Source organism: Urocitellus parryii, chromosome 12 (genome assembly GCF_045843805.1).
Source record: "Urocitellus parryii isolate mUroPar1 chromosome 12, mUroPar1.hap1, whole genome shotgun sequence".
NCBI classification, from domain to species: Eukaryota; Metazoa; Chordata; class Mammalia; order Rodentia; family Sciuridae; genus Urocitellus; species Urocitellus parryii.
The window spans coordinates 44009332-44027006 of record NC_135542.1 but is presented as its reverse complement, the minus strand read 5'-3'; the positions used below and the strand labels follow the sequence as shown (position 1 = coordinate 44027006).

At 45.3% G+C, this 17675-nt stretch overlaps 1 protein-coding gene across 5 annotated transcripts in view; it reads right to left on the bottom strand.

Annotated features, from left to right (window-relative positions):
• Window positions 1–1337, bottom strand: part of LOC113200296 (delayed-rectifier potassium channel regulatory subunit KCNS3) — a 44846-nt gene extending 43509 nt beyond the window's left edge. For 2 of the 5 annotated variants that reach the window (XM_077791774.1, XM_077791771.1), the window contains exons 1-2: window positions 367–1337; window positions 76–270 (exon numbers count right to left, since the gene is read on the bottom strand). The gene's annotated coding sequence lies outside the window, so the exon portion shown is untranslated. The remainder of the gene's footprint in view (window positions 1–75; window positions 271–366) is intronic. The other 3 variants (XM_077791773.1, XM_077791772.1, XM_077791776.1) reach the window with 2 other exon arrangements.
• Window positions 1338–17675: the final 16338 nt, after the last annotated feature.

The window sequence follows — 17675 nt, the reverse complement described above, 5'->3', positions numbered from 1 at the left end:
CCGCGGCTCATCTCTTCTCCCGCCTCCAGTCTGTTTTCCAACCCACCCAAAGCCCCGAAAGCTGATCCTAGATACCTTCCCCGCGGCTTTCAAAGGGACTCACACACCGTTTCGGCTGTTCGCAGCTCGCGCAACAGGCAGAGACTTAGGACTCCAGCGACGGCGCGCTCCGGGGACTGGAAGATGGGGGACGCCTGCAGACAAGCGCCCAGTAGGATGCAAAGTCCCTTGCGGGAGTAGACCTGCACCTGCAACCCGAATCGCCGGAGCCTGGAGCATCAAAGGTGGGGAAAGATGCAATAAAGTTGAGGGGGCTCACGCAGAAGTCCCCTGAGGGTGCAGCGAGGTGGGGACGCGAGCAGGTACCTGCAGAAGTCCTGGTGCGTCTGGCTTGCTCCGCTCTGCAACGCTGCGCGCCAGTGCTGCAGGGATCAGGCCTCTCCGCGCCGCCCCGCGCCCGCCGCCTTGGCGGCGAGGAGAGCGGGGTGGCCCGCGTCGGTCGGTCAGTCCCTTGGTCCCGCCGGGCTTGAGAGAGGCGCCCGAGTGCGGCGGGCGGGGCCGGGCGGGGCCCGCCGCTCAGTCACCGCCCCGTTGGTCCCGGCTCCGCCCGCTGCCTCGAATCTAGCCTTTTACTTGGGCTCCCGTGGCCAAGGGCGCGGTGCTCCAGCGCGGGCAGTGGCGGACTGCGGGGTCAGACCAGGAGACAAGAGGAAAGATGACTGGATTGAAACGCAGCTTTGCAGGACAAGTGCCCCCCTCTCCCGCGCCCAGGCCAGTGCAGTCACCCCTGGAGCAACTTGCTCTGCCCCAGTGATCGCCAGAGCGCGTCCCGGGCCTCCCACCCGCGCGCCAGCCTCACCCGGGCTGAGAGCACCGCGGCCCCGCGGAGAAAACCAACTCCCCCACGACTTCAGCGGCTGGGGTTAAAATACTTCTCAAAAGTCGCGGCCCAAGCAACTCGTAGCAAATTTGCCGGGATTTTCTTGGGAAGTCGCAAGGCCCCAACTTGTTTTAAAACCAAGTGCGAAGGAGGAAACAGCCCCAGTTCTGCCAACGTTTGCCACCTCCCGCTGTTCGAAGACTCACAAGATGGTTTGTTCCATTCCTCGACTTACCAAGTCAGAAGAGATGGCTGGACACATGCACCAAGCATATGCACCTCATGAGCAGAGGGGGAACCAATCCGGTCACCTTTCAGAAGGACGAATGGAAGAGAGTCAGAAAGAGATGCCTTTCGCTCAGATTGGGGAACAAACAGGACCCCAGAAAGGGCAGCGTGTGGTTCAAAAGGCCTTCCTGGTTTCTCTCCACCAATCCGAGAACGCTCAGCCAACAGACTGGAGGAGAAATGGGACGCTGGGGGACCCACCCCCGCCTTCCCCCTCCCACCCCCAGACTGCAGATTTTTAAATTGTGCAGACATGCAGTAATTCCTCAGAGTCAGCTGCTCCAAGCTGTAGGCGCCCAGTGTTCCCTGGATTCCCACTCGACATCACTAGCTCTGCCAGCTGCCCTCAACCCGGCGCCCCCAACCCACCATCTGCTGACCACCACCTCAGAGAAGCGCTTAGCGAAACCACACATATTCGAGGATGGGTTCAAAGGAATCTGTGGAATGAGTGAAAGACACTTTCTTGACCTCGTGGAAGTACCCTATGATGATCTGTGGGGTCTCTAATTATACTTTGTTCAATCAAAACCCACTGGGGGGGGGGGGGAAGGAGCAATGCTTACAGTATCTTGTAGGCTTCAAAGAGGTGAAACCTGAAACTTAAAGGGTGGTGGCCCAGAGGAGAGGTAGCCACCAAAGTATAAGATGATCTTCCCTTGAAGGACTGGGGACCACTGGTCTCCAGCATTTTCATTTGGCTCATGGAAGGCAAGGTAGCTGCAGAGCCCATGCTTTGATTCCTCTGTCCCTGATCCCGTGGTTCTTTGGTTCCCCCAAGCCTGCCTCCTGTCCAGTAAAGGGAGGATCCAAAGCTTTTGTCTACATTGCTGTTAGCAAGAGGCTGGAAAAGGTAATTTTTATACACAATTCATCATCTTTCATCTAAGGTTTAAGTTTATACCTAAGATGTTTACATTTTATCAGCACCTTAAGAAGAATGATTTCAGGTCTCCCCCAGCAGTTAGCTACTTAATCTTTCCAAAATCACTAAGTTTATCCCAAAAGCCCATGCTGTTTGCTTGAAAAGAATCATGTTCTGCATCTCTAAGCCCTGCAGAAGGCAACTGTGCTGCAGGAGAGTCTAGTTGGGTGTCAGCAAGAGGAATGGCACTGGTAGGAGTGGTCAGGAAGGGCCCCGTAGCATCTGCAGGAGCTGGGGATGGAAAGGGGTGAGCCTCCATTGTGGGCCTGTAGAATGCATATGCAGAGGAGCACAGGTTTGAGTCAGATGTCTTGGTTCTCTGCCTGCTGAAGGATGTGAGCAGTCATCTAGTCTTTCAGTCCTGCTACTATTATCTGTAAGGTCATTCTCACTCATAGGATAACTATGTGAAACAAATGAAATAATAAACAGGAATATGTTGTAGGGACCATAAAGCATGTCTGTTCCCAGAATATTTACCCTTGAACATTGACCACAGTTGAGCCAGGAAACGTGGTTAATTTATTTCAAAACACACACACACACACACACACACACACACACACACACACACACAGATAGATGGAGAGAGACAGAGAGAGAGAGAGAGAGAGAGAGAGAGAGAGAACCTCTGTGTGTGGATCCCCTTCCCTCAATCTGTCCCCACCACAGTGGGGACATGCTTTGACCTAATTGCATGCTTTGACCTAATTGCCTTCTTTCCCCCACAGATCCACTTCCTAACCCATCAAAATGTCTTCAGGATGCATGACATGATACCTACTCCCCTCTTAACTAATCACGCCTATGGGAAAGCCTCAAAGGAACCTCACATTAACTTGTCAACTGTAACTCATCCACTGACAATATTGTTTACTCCTCTGTGGTTTCAAAGAGGACTCCGAAAAGTCAAAGTCTTTGGGGATATATAAAGCCAGTGTGAGATGCATCCAGTCTGTCTTCCAGACCTCTGTATACCCTTGCTCTGGACACTACCTGCTTTGGGCAGTCTGTCTCTTACCCACCTATCATATACTCACTCCTTGCTCTCTCTACACCCAAATCTGTCTTTGACCTTTAATTCTCACTAAAGTCTAAGTGACGGAAAATCTACTGGATATTGCCCCCACCCCCAACACACAAGGTAAGGGAAGTATTAATTTGCTTCTTAAATCGGGACAGATCTACAGATGAAAATGGAGATAATTTCACCTCTAGAAGAAAAGTGGACAGCGAGGGAGTTTTAGTAATAATGGTTAATATTCATTCAGTCGGTCTCTTACTCATGCCTCTTTACTTGGCAGACTAAATGTCACTTCAGCCAATCTGAGCACATGAAAAACCTGCAATTCCTGAAACTTACCAGATTTTTTTTCCAGGTTTCTCTGCATTCACAATGGGGCTGCCTCTGTTTACAGTACCATTCCCATCCACCAATCCCTTTCTTGCTCAACAGAAAACTGACATAACCCAATTGATAATTAGGACCCTCTGGGAGGTCCCTCTCCCACCATGGGCTGCATATCTCCTCTCCACACTGCCTTGGTGTCCTGTGCTTCCTTCCTTCATGGCACCTGATGTGGTGGCCTTTAAGTACTGGAGAGCTCCTGCAAGACTGTATTTCCAGGATGTCTGCAAGTTTATGAAGTGAATAACCAAAGGCTCTGTTGTCGGGCCTGCTGGTTTCTATCTTCTCATAGTGGGCTCTTCAATCCTTTATTTCCAGGCTACCTTTTACCAGGAAGAAGAAAATATATAAACCATCATATCTGTCTCTGCTTGGATATCAGGAAGCTCAGGACTAAACTCATATTAAATTAAATTAAATTGTTAATTAGCTAGAATGATCTTATTCAACAAGGAACATGATTCTTTCATGAAATTCTATATGCTTACCTTAACTGCCCTCTCATATTTTCATAATTAAATGTCCTTTAAATCTTCATAGTCTTAGAGTCCAAAAGTTTAAATTCGGGCTCACCTCTGCCCTGATGAGCTCAGTGGTATTTCCTCTTTGGCTCCCTCTTTGGTTTTGGATGATGTGATCTGTAAGGTCCTTGCCAGCTCTAAAAGCTTTATATTTCTATAGATTAAAGGAGATAGGGTATAAATTATTAAAGAAAGAAGAACCCTGTGACAGAATAGGGCCTACATCTCCAGGCACAAAAGAATGTTTACCTCCAGTACTTGGAGATGCCCTCTGAGGATGCTCTGGGATTTCCCTGCATGAGTTCTACTGACGGCCTGTGCCTGTTCAGAGCCTTTGAGCACACATACTGTATTCTGGTGGATACTCGTCACATGTTAGCCTAGTAAAGGCTCTGTCTGAGAAGTCAGTCTATGAAATGGCCTTCCAGAGGACTCACTCTGGCCACAGCTTAACTTTTTCAAGCTCTTTACACTCTCTCTTCCTGTTTCACCCCATCTTTTCCCTCCCCTCGGCAAGCCCTTTGCATTCCAGCCTCACAGCACTAACCAATCTTTCCAGAGTATGCTATTTGAGTCTTGGCCCTTTCTGTGTCCTGCTCCTTAATGAATGCGTCCATTCTGCACCTGGAAAATGCCAAGTGTCACCCCTTCTGTCAGGCTTTTTCTCTGACTCAAAAACCAAATTTGGTTGCTTTTACTATTTCCCATTTTACTTTGTACAAAGCTCCAGTTACAATTATGTTTCTGTACTAGTATTTGAATGGAGTCTCATGCATCGAGAGGGAGGTCCTTGAGGGTAGGAACTGTGTGTATCTTTGTGACCCAACACAGATATTCAGCAAATGCCTTAAGAATGAAAAAGTCAATGATTGGATGGATGAGTGAATAGCTGGATGGGCAAACAGATGGACTGATAACTAAGTTCCTGAAACTGCATGGGAGGATGCAGAAAAGCAAACCCAAAACACCAAAGACAGAGATGTCATCTTCATGGTTTTCCCTCAGAAGGGGAACTTAAGACCTGCCCTTTATTTCCAACTACAAGAATAAAGGATATCTTCATGGGAGGCTACTGGACACAACCTCATGACCTTTTCTACTTTCTCAGTAGTAGTGACTCCAATTATTACCTGGGTAACACAGTGACCAACCCTTCCCAGTTTGTCTAGAACTATTTCACTTTTAAAACTAAAAGTCCAGTGTACTTCAGGAACACCCTCATTTCAGAGCAAGCTGGGACAGTTGACCATCCTTTTAGCCATGTTGCTCCCCAGGATAAAAGTCTACATGACCTTGTCTCCCATGAACTAGGAGAGGGCTCAGGGCTGAGTTCTTTCCCATGGGACATCGGTAGAAGTGATTCATTGGGCTTCTGGGAAGTGTCACCAGGGGAAGGGAGGAGCACCGACTTCCTTTTTTCCTTCATGCTCTCTGAGTACGGAGAAAACAGTTGGATCTGGACTAGACATCTGGACCCGCAAGTAGAAGCCACATGACAAGGATAGCAGAGTAAGCAGATAGAAGGTACCTGGGTCACCCTAACACCCCTGGGATTCTTTCGTTTATCTGAGGGAAGTAAACGTATTATCTAAGTCACTGTTATTCAAGGTTTTCTGTCATTCACAGAACCCCATCTTGTGGGTCTGTCAACATCACCCTCAGAAGCTCCCTCCTTCTCAGGGTCCCAGTCCCTTGGATTCAGAAACGTCCCTGGGTTCCCTGAATACATGCTTCTAAGGAAGGGTCTTCTTATAGCACTGTCTGCAGCCCAACTCACTCTCACATGAAGGCCTGGTATGACCCAGAGGCAAAGAAGGGTAGGAAATATGAGAGCCCAATACTGAGATATAAATGTTCTCAAAATGCTCAAGTAGTGTCCCCATCAGCTGCCAGCTGATGTCGACAGCAAAGCTCTTGCTGCCCACTTTGCCCTTCTCATCATCATATCTTGATAAGGTAGCCTTTGGTTTCCATGTGTCCTTGCAAAATGTCTATGGCTACTTTTAATGCATATGCTTTTAATGTATATAAATGGTATTTGTCTTTAATCTTAAACATCTCTGGCATTCTACTTAACATGATGTGTCCTTTTTAGCTCCATTCCTATTGTTCTTTGCATCTGGTCTATTTTCTTTATTACTGTGTGCATCACCCTGAAGCTACCCCTCCATTCCCCAGTGATGGATCCCCTGAATGTTCCACATTGCTCCACATTGCCACCACCACAAGCAACACTGGATTGAACATCCTTGTCCATGTCACCTTATAGGCCTGAGGAAAATTTGAGGGAGGGATATATACTCAGCAGCTGGATTGCTAGTTATAGACTACAGCAAAGGCTGATGTGAAAATATTGAAATGCTTCTGCATTGGTGGGTAAATAGCCATGCTCCCAAACTCTCTGCATATCCTTCCAATTTCCACAACTCCTTCCCCAGGACCGTCCAGCAACTTAAGAGTTAATGCTTATACTAGCTAGAAGTGACAATCTTTTCAGCACAGTTGTTAAATATTTTTAATATCACTACTGGATATTTATAATATTGTCTCAGTCCTTATTTTTTCAAAAAGCAACCAAAGCCAAAAACTAGCCTAAAGAATTTAGTTCGCTCTCCTGTCTTACCATTAAGACATCTTAAAGCTGCAGAACCCCACTGGTATTCCAGTTAGACAAGGCCTGTCCTACCTCATCCTACCCAGAGATGTGGGACCATCAGGCTGGGACCCCTCCTTTGATATCAGGGCAAACAAGTGTCCCAGCAGGTGTGGAGCCCTGGACTCAACACCCTGAGTTCCAACTTGACTCTCTCCCTCCCTAGCTGGGGACTTTAAGCATAACCTTCCCTTTCAGACTTTGTTTCTTCATTTGCAAGATGCTCACTTGCAGGGTGAAAAGGGGGTTCTAATAAAAAAAAATGATGCGATCCAGAGCAATATAGAGGAAAGAAGACAATCTGGGATGTCAAAGTCAGCATCACATTAGCTGGGTATCCTTTCCCTTGGCTCTGTCTCCATGTTAAATGGGGACAATGATAGTGTATTGTAAGGTCTGAAGCTGTGTGTGCTCTGTTAACACCTTTGAGTCTCATAGAGCCCCAAAGGATTAGCTGTGAGTTCCTCTGCTCTTGCAAAATCCATACCCCAAACCCCAGCAGGACACTCTCCCTACCTGGCAAGTGTCCCTAACAGCTGCACCAGCTGCAACTCAACTAGTCCTCACACTAATGGGTTTTGCTTCCCTGCCAGCCCAAGAAACTACTCGAAAAAGCACTCATATCTTCCCAAGGGAACCAGGGAGTGCTCCGCCCTCTTGGCACTTACCAATCCTGATTCCCACAGCGTGTATTGACTCATTCTACCACTGAGTGCCACCACATGTGGCCCTGCATGGCACGCAGCATCCTCTCTCCCAGGCTGTGAGTGCATACTGCTAACAAACTGCTGTGAATATCTTCCGTCCAAGGTCCAGTGACCTGTGTTCAGCCATCCCCCACTGTTCATGGAAGGGAGCCCTCCTTTACCAGTGGTGAGAAGGAGGTGCACAGGGCAGATGTACATCTCAAGGAGGTGTGGAATCCTACACAGAGCATCGGCTCTGTGCCTCAGTCTGGCAGAAGCTCATCTAACACAGAAAAGCAAACTGAGTCACAAGCAGGATATTGGTGACGCCCAAAGGTGAACACAGATGGAACCTGGCTGGGAACAACCAGGAGCTTTCTTAAGCTGTTTTGAAGAGCTCTACCTCAGGCCAACTAATTTTATATTTTTCTTGCCATAGGGGAAAAAGAGCAAAAAAGGATTTCTCATTTTCATAATTTAAATGGAGACTGTTCAGACAGACTGTGTTACCCCATTCCCAGGATCTTAAACATGGGGTTGTCGTGAAATGCCTGCTTTCCTCCCCTAACCCCCATGTGTGCTCTGTTAAGAGAGATACCAGGTCTCTGGAGTTCATAGCAATAGTGGACTCATAAATAGCTGGGGGTTGGGTGATCCCTAACTGACTCTCCCCTCGATTCTATCACTAATCTGCATCCTACCCTCCTTTGTCTCAGTTTTCTCCTCTGTAAAATGGCGGGGGGGGGTTTGAACTTACTAACAGGCCAGTTATCAAGCCAAAGAAGGGAGCTGAGGAGACGAGACCAAAAGGACTGACAACAGTTCTTCCCTGAAAGAGCCTGTGACTCACTGGGCTGACACTACTTGCCTTCTCTACCAGGCAGGGTGCTAAGATGACCTAAGGATTAGAGAGTGGAGAAATACAAGCACTATGTCATGTGTCGCTCCCGTGTTTACCAGACAATCAGGTACCCAACTAAGCATATTACACCTCCGGCCTCTCCTGCAACCCGTGTGGCCATACCAACCTGTGGAGTCAGACCCAAGCCATGCATCTGTCTGGTCTCTTGCACATACACACATTCTCTTTCTTCCACCATCCTGACTAGAATATAGAAATGGTGACTAGCATCCCAGCGGTCATTTGAAGCCATGAAAACAAAAGGTTCTCCCTAGGGATGGCAGAATGTAAGCTGACTGGAATCCAGGCCCTCCCCCTTCTGGAAGCTATGATATCAAGGCTGTATACTCTCAACTGCTGCACTTCTTTTATAAAAATATATATTTTATATATATTTTTATAACTTTATTTTATTCATTTACTTTTACTGAGGATTGAACCCAGTGCCTCACCTGTGCTAAGCAAGTGCTCTACCACTGAGCCACCACCCCAACTCTCAGCTGCTACACTTTTTACCTGAGAAACACACAGTTATCTTATTTGTGATCTGTGACTATATTAATGCAGCTGATCCCAATCTCATCTGACATAATAAATAGTCGACATTAATAACTATTGCACGAACTCCCTGTTTTATTTAGCTCCTAAAGATCTACTGAGACTTTTTTTCACAGACCAGACTTTTGAATTCTGGAATGCCAAGTGCTATGGTACTGCTGAGCACTGCAGATGTTTTCAAAAATACCTTTGTGAGATCCAAACCAGTGAATGGGCTCAGGTCACTTTAGGACCAATAAGTAGGAAATGCTATCTTCTTTGGAAATAGCAGGTAGATTTTTAGGGAACTAAATCAGCTGTTGAGGACTTGAGTCCACATGTGCCCTCATTAACACACAGGCAGCTGCTTCTCAACTTATCATGGGGTTATATTCCCCAAAACCCATCCTAAGTTGAAAATATCCTTAAGTCGAAAATGCGTTTAATAAACCTAACCTACTGAACATCATAACCTAGCCCATCTCACACAAAGCTAGGAATGCAGCCACTGTGTCATGCTTCATCCTTTAAGAAGCATCAGAGCAATCACACTGGAGAAAAAACTTAACAGACACACTGAGTGTGGCAAAGTCTGCTGCTGCAGCTCAGCCCTTAGTGGACACCAATACCCAGGAGGAACACTTCCCAGATAATGTGTGAAAACTGAAGCTTGACATGAGACAAAAGCCAAATCTAAATCCATGACTCTATGCTTCAAAATTTCAGGACTCAAAATAAATTTGAGGACTTGATATAAATATGCCAATTTTTAATTTTTCCCACTGTGTAAGTAAGCACTAGGTTAGTAAGTACTGTCTATTGGCACCTCCATACAAAGTATAAAAATAAGAATAAAAAATTCTCACAAAATAAATGATCATGACTATGGTCTGAATAAATCTACATGTTGAAAGTTACTGGCAATAGTGTCAGTTTGAAGAGGTAGACAGTGATTGGGAGAGCTTCACCCTCTTGCATGGAATTAGGGCCTGTACAAAAAGCCTTGAGGAGTGGGCTCCCTCTTCTGCAGAGACTAGACCTATTAGCACGGTGGTCTTGGACTTTCCAGCCCCCAGAACAGTGAAAAATAAATTTTCACTATTTATAAGCTACCCAGTCTCACGTATTTTGTTATAGCAGCACAAACAGACACTGAGGAGCTAATTTGCAACTTTAGCATGCCCTTTATGGCCTGGTGGAAACACACAGGCTCCAGAGTCGTTTCTGGGCTCCACCATTTATTGCCTGTGCTGTCTTGAGCAGGAGCCTCAGCTTTCATTCATTAATTCGTTCAACCACTGCCTGAGGGGCTACTGAGTACTAAGTAAACTAAGCAAAATTACAGTTTAACATTATTATGGGGGGTTTGCTAATACTAAGTTACAAGTTTGTCTGGCTTCCATAACTGACCAAGCTCTACAGGGAATAAGATAATAAGCATGAATTATCTTCCACTTTCCTTCCTGGCTCTTTGTAACCATTCTCCTTTTCTTATATAAAAAAAAAAGAATTTCTTATAAACAAAATAAATTTTTAGTTGGATAATGAAGATCATCAATATAAATCCTAAATAAACTTCAAGGCATACCCTTCCACTCTTACAATGAAGAACTGAGGTGCAAATTCAGCTAAATTTTCATTCTATGTAAACTATCCCAGGGCAGCCAGCAAGACCTGTCATAAGATGACATGCAGATCCCTTAGGCTAGAGGGCTGGCAGTGTGGCTCTGAACATTCCCTCCTTTCCTTCCCCCATTCAACACATGTTTTCTTCTTTTTTATTAATTTTTTTATTTATATATGACAGCGGAATGCATTACAATTCATATTACACGTTTTGCTGTCCTTGTACCAGACTCAGTGCAAAGAATTGAGGTCGTTGAATGTGAATTTCAAGAACACAGATATGGGTGTGTGAATTTTTAATTGTCTTTATTTCTCTATTACTGGATTTATAGCAGCAGAAGATAATCTGGGGGGGGCAAGAGAAAAGGAGAGGTAGTAGGGATGGAAATTGACCGAATTATATTGTTCCACTGTGCACACCTATGAATACGTAATAACAGATCCACTATTATGTATAATTACAATGCCCCAACAAAAATCAAAATAAGGAAACTAAAAAGAAAAGAATGTTGAAAATGGACAGATAAATCTGGTGTTTTCTGGGATTAAACTGTCAACTCAGGATCTTTCTTTGCCCCTTGTCTATTAAGCCCTGAAGATCCCTAGCAGTGGGGGTAGGTGGAGTAGAGTCTCCACAGGGGGCTCTGCCCACCCAGGCCCCTGCACTGGACTCAACCCACACTGTCAATCATCACTATGAGTTCTCCAGACACTCAGTAGCTTATTGAAGGCATTCTGTTCCCTCTCAGACCTGACCCTTTGCTTTTGGTCCATCACCCCACTTACAGCACTTCTTAAATACATCTGCAAGGTTCTGGAATTCAGCCCTTTTCCCTGCACTGCATGGGCACCCTATAAATTAGTTCTGCTTAGTGTCTTTCTTCCAAACAGCTCACTCAGCTACTCTTGGCTCAAATGCATGCTGGAAGCAAATATCTCTACATGGTTATAAAAATGAAATTGTAAGCTTTGCTTTGGGATCCTTCCAAACTTACCTGTGATTCCATCTTCCTTCCCTTCCAAGAACCTCCAACAATCCACCAGACCTAGATCCCATGGGTCTGCTCACTGTCTCAGGGCAAGCTCTGTGTAGGAAAACTTGATTCCTCAACCATTCTCTTTCCCATCTGTTATTGGTACCAGAACTTTGCTCTTCAATAATTAATCCCTTTCTTTCAAAGTCATCAAAATGGGCTAGCCTACTTTGCAAGCCAAAAGTGAAAGCTCTGACATTTCTTACTCTTTGCATTCCCCTTTTGGCAGGAATTCCATTCTCCCTGAGGCAACTGGATGCCTCCCTCTCACTAGGGGGAAGATTGTACCAAAAATATGGAAGGGGGAGCTCTGATCAGTGTTTTGAAATATTATCTCACTACATATTACCCACACATGGTGCCTACTACATTGAAAAGTTCACAGTCAGTGGGAAATTTTCACCAAATGGTGAGTCAGATCAATTGACCAGATATAACAGGAATTGCAAAGACTGGCTGTGCTTAGCAAAAATTGGTTTGCAAAGTTACCCATAGATTCAGCTCTACCTCAGACACTTGTGGAATCAGGACAAGAGCAAACACAGAGGTTCCCAGACACCTAGGAGACCCTGTTGCCTCCCAATGTGGTCCCTTCCAAGAGCCTAAGGGAGCCTCATATTCATCCTAAAGAAAATTTCAACTCACACATCCAAGATATCTATCCATAAGGCGTAGTTGAAGGGCTTCATGTACCAAAAGATTTTTTTTTTTTCTCAGATGTGCCACCTACCATCCAGAAACCATGTTTAGGTTAAAATCTTTGGTGGTTCTGTATTGTTAGGGTAGCTGGTGCAAAGGTTCATTGATAGACAATACCTGCCAGAATGCCCTTCTACAAGGTATAGCAGCCTGCTGAAAAAACTTCTTAACTATATAGTACATTGGAGTAGTTAAAAAAAATAACCCGTCTGTTCCTGTGATTGTTACTTGACATCTTTGCTGTGGCTTTGGTAGTTAGGGACTCTTTTGGGGTGGGCTTAACAGGAAACCCCTGTGCCCTGGGTAGGCAGATGCTAATTTTCAAAATAGAGTCCAAAAGGACCTAACATATATAACAAAAGATATCATAAATACAAACCCCTTGTTATCAGAGTAGAAAAAGTTTATTCCATCTAGAATCCAACTGAAATGCACAGACTTTTTTGGTCAGCTCCTTTATCCTAAGTATTTAGCCCTGGCTTTAAGAGTAATACTTCTTTTCCATATTCACTGAATATACATATACAAGGTTGATGGGGGGGGAGAAAGAAATGTGTAGATATTGGAGAATGTCAAGAAAAGGAAGTGATTTAACTCATAAGAAAGAAGACAAAAAAGGAACAAAGGCTTGAAGACTGTGTCTGGGCGGGTCAGCCATTCTCTCCTGGGGCTTCCTAATGGAACATGGGGTGTAACGTGGGCAAGTGGTCAGAGTGGTGATGGCCATGCCTGTGGCAACAGGTTTGATAGAGTCGCTACATTTTTGCTCTTGGCTTCGTGCCTTTCAGACTGCCTTTGATTCATGCCAATTCCCAAGGGTGATCATCTTAACTCTCATGGATTCTGTGAGTGCCCAAGAAATTACCCTTTGATTAAATTTGTCAGCTATTTTTCAGTTACTTGCAACCAGGAATTTGAGCAAATCAGATACTGGAAAGGTTTATTTCTTTTTCCAGTTGCTACCAACATGTCTGAGTCTTGCGAGCTCTCTGCCAAGCTCTCTTTAACTCCTTGTTTTGGCAACATGGAGCAGCATTGTTTGTGACCGCTCTGAGTCTAGCCTCTTGCCTCCCGATATGCCCTGACTATCAGCCATGCCACCTCCTTCATTCATATGACCTGATGTCAGGGGTCTGAGGCTGAGACTGTCTGGACAGAATACCTCTGTGCTCTGTGCTGACTAAAGATAAATGCTAAAACCAAGGTTCTCTAGAGCCAGAACCCAGAGTAGCCCTTAGCACCCAACTTCAACTTGACCAGGAAGAAAGCTGCAACCTACTTTATTCCTAAGAGTGCCCCCATCATGAATGGGGTATTGGACTTTGCCTTTAGATGGTGCCACAGATTCTGCACATGCCACAAATGCTTTTCCTCATCTTTCTCCTAATAGAACTCAGTCCCCAAGCCTTTGAAACTGGTATCAGTATGTCAAGTGGAAAGCTTGATGAGCTCAGTCAAGGTAGAATCCTTGCCTAGTGGTTCCATTGGAGTCCAGGTAGCTTCTCACAGGCCCCAGTTCACCTTACTCTGGAGCAAGACTAAAGTTTCCACACATCCATCCATGCATCTCAGCCTATAGACACCTGAGCAGTGTTTGCAATCCTAGTTTTCCCTTTTCAAGCTGTCCAACCTATCCTCTGAGCACCCTTCCCAAGTTACCTGGTTCCCTAATTCTGTGATCCCTGTTCGCTCACTGAGGGGTCGAGAGCTTTACAGATCAGAGCTTATTCCTGGCTGAAAAGTATCTGTCACTTATTTCTCAGAGAGACTGGAGAATTCTCAGTTGTCAGAGAAGTACAAGTCCTGTGTCCTTGAAGCAGTCTAGCACTCAGAGAACAGTTTCTAGCAGTCCACCAACTCCTTCTATATAAAATAAAATAAATAAATACCACAAACATTCATATCCCCAAGCATTCACTCAGCCAGCCTCTAGAACAGAGCTGTCCCTCTGGAGAGACAAGTATGAAAAAAATTACCATCAGCAGCAGCAGCAACATCCAAAAGAATAAAGGCTCTTTCTTCCTTTTCTTCCTCAAGCACAGATTTATCTAGTAATACATCTCACTCAAACCTGAAAATAATGGGGATTGATATTGGCCAAATTATATTATGTTCTGTGCAAGTGAAAATATGTAACAACAAGTCCCAGGATTATGTCCAACTCTAAAATAAAAGATATTTTAATAAAAAATAAAATAAATCTGAAAACCAGTGACCATCTACTCCACAGATTAGGGTATTTCAAACTTGGAGTCATCGTTAATTCATTCATTTAATGTTCCTTAATTCACATGTAATTTAATTTTTCATATTTTTTTACATTCCAATACATGTGGGGATATATATGAATTTTGAAACTCATATGATGTCTCTGATGGCTCCGTGAAATCATTGCTCTGGCAATTATTCTTTTAGCATGTGACGGACTTATATGAAAAAGAACATTTAACTGTGCACACACACAGACATACGTATATAGTTGTGTATGTATGTATTACTTATAAGCGTATGTATATTAAAGATTTATCCTCTCTCCTGAAGGAATCCAACTTTCTCTAAAAATTCCATGTTGAGTAACACACATTTATAAAGTTATCCATAAAGTTCACTTTCCCCTGTAGGAGAACCCATGTAGGTAGCAGCCAGACAAATTAACCCAGGGAAGCTGAGTCTTGGCTCCTGGATAAACCATCCATTCTCGACATGACTCTAGCACTGAAACAAACACCCCTCTCCTGGAAGTCCTTCACCCCTCAGTTGGCTGAGGTACCATAACGAGACCCTCCACACCTCAATTCTGTGATACACCTGGATTCAGAGATACCAGGTCAATGCCATATTACAGTAGTCACCCATAAGCTCCTGCAATGTGTATGTGTGTGTGTGTGTGTGTGTGTGTGTGTGTATTTTTTTCCCAAAACATCAAAGAGGCAAGATACAGAGGAGTGGAGATAAGAAGCAGAAATACAAAGATGAGAAGTGCAGTTTCCACCCTTGGTATGCTCTTGGTGTAGTAGGAAAACAAAATTCAAAAAGTGCAAGACACTGACATCTTCCCCTTCTTGAGATATGTCACAGGAGATATGGATACCCTTCCTTGGGTCAGCTCTGGCAGGTTGTCCACCAGGCACAGGGACCCATCAGTAAGAGGCCTCACTAGGCACTGGTGGCAGGAGCTGGGGAGGAGCAGAAGAGTCAGGACTCTCACATGTAGGGACAAAGCATTGGGGAGGCCCTGGGAGCCCACCAAGGAGCCATCCCAGAGGACACCAGGAGCCATTTGGTGCCAGCCAGAGTAGCAACAACAGCAGAGAAGACTACCTGTGCACACTCAGCTCAACCAGCTCCCACCAACTGGCAAGAGTGTGTTACTGCTCACCTCTTCCTGACTCCCCAGTCAAGGACTCCATGTTGATAATCAGTCATGATGGGTCCATGGCCACATAGAAATCTGAAAGCACTACAAATCAGGGCATTTCCCCCCAGAGAGCCAGCTGTTAACCTATACCAGCACACCACTGCCTTCTGCCCCACCCCTGATCCCACACACTAATGGAGCTGCACTGGGGAGGGAAGGCAGAAGGAAAAGAGAGAGGCAGAGAGACAAGGAGGACCACACTCCTTCCTCAGCCCTTTGAGCATGGGAGGGACTTCGAGTGGCCAAGGAGAGCAGGTTTGAATCACATTTGAGGTCAGCATTTTGAAGTGGACTGAACTGATTTTAATAAGTAACTAAACAAAACCTGCAGAATCTGCTCAGGTGTGAAAAGGGAGAGTGGGCAGTATCCCCTTGAGGACAGTGATTGTAAGAATAGTCTCCATTCACACCTGGCGAATAGAAGGTCTCAGAAAACCCTTCCCTCTGTCTCCACAGCACCTAGCTGGGTGCTGAGCCACAGAGAGCTCACAAAAGCAGGTCTGCTGCAGAAAGCTTGGTCCTTGTCCCTGATGTCAATTCAATAACAAGGACACAGTTTTGAGAAAAAGGAAAAAGAACATACATTGCTTTGCTAGCAGAGGAGAAACACGGGGGACTCCTGTCCCAAAGGCTATGATTCTGCCCATCAGCAGGAACAAGGGGCTTTTATTGAGGTGATTCGGAGAAAATGAGATTAGGAAAGAGAGATTAGGAAGAAGATCAGGGAAAAGAAGATCAGGGAGAAGTTTAGGGAAAAGAAGATCAGAGAGGAGAAGGTCAGAGAGGAGAAGTTTGGGAAAAAGAAGAAAACATGTAAGTTTCAAAGCCACAGCGATATAGTCAAGTGAACCCTGTGACACGCCAGCTCCCATAATCACACCCGGACTTCTGCATGGTCTGGGGTTAATCGCTTGCCTCTTGGGCCTCCTCATTCTCTTCTGTAAAACGTTGCTTGATGCAGATGGGCTGTTCTCCCTCTGATAGGTGATACTTGTATGGATTCGCACCGTCTCTGTGGGATACCACAGTTAGTCATCACTGGGATAATGCTATCTTCTGAGAATTTCACAACAAAGAGAGAGAACAGGAAGAACAAAACTGAGCCAAAATGCCCAGGTAGGGCATCTGCAGTCGGCCCCTTTTGCCTGCTGAGAGCCCAGTCGGTGTGGAGCTGGGAGTCGGAGGAGTTCTAAGAGCCTTTACATTCTGCCATCCCATTGGTGGGGATTTTAAGAGAAACTTCTCCCCAGGGAACACCCAAGACTATATTTATTGACCAACATAATCCTAAAGGGAACAATTTAAGACAGACAGCTGCAAGCTAAGAAGGGTTGGGGAAAACAATCAGGAGAAGAATACTACTTACTCACATATGGAAATTACATGAAATTCAAATATCACTGCCCTTCAATTATTTGGAACAAAACCACAGCCTCTCCTCTGCATGATCTATGTCTCTTCCAAGATGCAGAGGCAGAGCCAGGGGCAGTGGCACATGCCTATAATCCCAGTGAGTTGGGAGGCTAAAGCAAGAGGATCATAAATTCGAGGCCAGCCGGGGTTACTTAGAAGACCCTGTCAAAAAAAAAAAAAAATGGCTAGGGATGTAAAGCCCAATGGTAGAGTGACTCTGGGTTCAATCCAATCCCCGATACCACAGGGTGCATAGGCAAAGTGGGGTATTTACAACACAGATTATGTGGCCCACAAAACCTAAAATACTCTGACAATGATATTTTTTCCTCCAATCACTGACTTCAACCATATCCTCTCAAGTGGTTCTTTTTAGCCCTTCCTGGTACTTGGACACATTCTACAACTTCTCAAAAAGATTTGCTTGTTCAAAGTCCAGTTTGATTTGAAAAAAAAGTTTCATATTGGCAAAAGTCAAGTGGCCGTTCACAGCTTCCCCTTCCCTGGCTGCAGGCTGGTCTGTGGCAGAGGGAACCTCCAATTGGGAAGCAGGCATGGTCTGTTTCTCTCTTGCAGCACCTAGGGGTGCACCGGGTGACTCATTCCTGCCCTTTCCTTCTATACTAACGGATCAATACCGTTAGTATACTGAGCCAGGGAGGGTGGCCGGCAGAGCAAGCATTTGT